This window comes from Chrysochloris asiatica, unplaced genomic scaffold (genome assembly GCF_000296735.1).
Source record: "Chrysochloris asiatica unplaced genomic scaffold, ChrAsi1.0 scaffold00540, whole genome shotgun sequence".
In the NCBI taxonomy this organism is placed as follows: Eukaryota; Metazoa; Chordata; class Mammalia; order Afrosoricida; family Chrysochloridae; genus Chrysochloris; species Chrysochloris asiatica.
Window position 1 is genome coordinate 562,417 of NW_006409058.1, and position 1,641 is coordinate 564,057.

Consider the following 1,641-nt stretch of genomic DNA (forward strand, 5'->3'; position numbering starts at 1 on the left):
GATAGAATGAATGTAAAACTAATGTTCTCCCATGTAAACGATCACATAATTCATAATAAAACATTTTAAAAAAAGATTCATAAGATTCAATGGTGAATAATTGTTATCGTGACTAATTGAGACTGTCACAATTGTAGAGGTAGAAGTTTTGTAACAAAAAAGTCGAGTGGTTAATCTTACAGTCCAGAAACAGAGGACCCTAGGACAATCAAGAGAGGCCCACACAAGCAGAATGTGGTACCTTATCCAGAGAAGCAGCAGCACCAGAGATGGAGGCAGAGATGGGGGCATGGAGATGGGGAGTGGCTGAGGACTCTAGATTCATAGACTAAAAAGAGAGGGACTAAGAGCTGGTGGCCAGGAGCAGACTTGCAGAATGTGCCCTTTGGAGATGTAAATTATTATATATACCTGAGAGGGGTTTTGTTTGTTTGTTTTTTTAAAAGATGAAGTGGATAGAGAGGAATACTGTTAACTGATGATACATGGAGGGATTATAATCAATGTAATGAAGTAAGGTATATGATTTGTTGAATGTAAAACTGATGATATGCCCTGTAATCTTTCACTCAATCCACAATAAAAACTTTAAATTAAAAATTAAAAAAGAGGGAGCCTAGTTTCGGAGGGTGTGGGGAAAGGTAGAATCACTAGTGAGTGGTTTCCAACCTGTCCAGACATAGCTGATGAAAGGAGATGGGGATAAGACTCTTGTGGTTCCATAGTGAATAGTTGGTATGAGTACTGACTGATTGCGATTGTTGCAAAAGGTAGATTTTTTCCGGGTTTGGTGGGCAGCAGAGACAGCCAGGTAGGAAAGGTTTTGTGGGGGAGGGACCGAAAACCCAGAGAAGCTCCACTCATGAAAAACCACCAGAGCTCTGGATCTAGCATAAGATACAGGGCGTCAGTTTCTCACATGCGCAAGTGAAAAAATCACGATATAAAGAAAAATACTGCAAGTTAGGAAATGCTTGAGACAGGACTCTTTCTGCAGCCACCCTGACCAGGTGTAGATAAGATGATGGGGCTACAGCCAGACCAGCATAAAAGTGGTGCAGTGACATTTGCAAAACGAAGTGTGGGGGACTCTATAATTTTTTTCCTCCTCTTCCCTGTCCTGCCTTCGTTGCCCAGCCTGGACGCCTTTAGGCAGATGGGTGTGCACCCCTTCTACCCACCCCCCAAAAAAAGTCTACCGCTAAGCACATAATTTTCCAACGGCAACCCTAAAGTTAACTTGTGTGGGAACCCTTTACTTGGGTCTATACAGCAAGAAAAAAACCTGATCTGACCTGACAGACAAACCATATAAACAATCTGCAAAACCCCAACATGAAAGGACGCAACTATCTCGAGAATTACACTGTGCACACTCAGATACCTAACTGACATTCAGAGACAAAAATAGTAGACAATCTTTCTCACATTAACTTCTCAATATCTATCTGCACACCTCTATGGTGGTGACTAGAGGAGAGACCTGAATGAGTGGGTATCCCCCTCCCCCACTACTGGAGGCATCTACGGTGCACACACACTGCCTGTGTAACAAGGTGACTGGACAGTAAGCCACAGTTTTATTTTTGTTTCAAAGTGGTGGCTTTTGTCTCTGCTTTTATATTGCTTCTGTTTTTGGTC

At 42.2% G+C, this 1,641-nt stretch overlaps 1 protein-coding gene across 1 annotated transcript in view; it reads left to right on the forward strand.

Annotated features, from left to right (window-relative positions):
• The window catches only part of LOC102842483 (disintegrin and metalloproteinase domain-containing protein 29-like), a 35,155-nt gene that overhangs the window by 11,400 nt on the left and 22,114 nt on the right, over positions 1 to 1,641 (forward strand). The gene's annotated exons all lie outside the window — the stretch shown is intronic.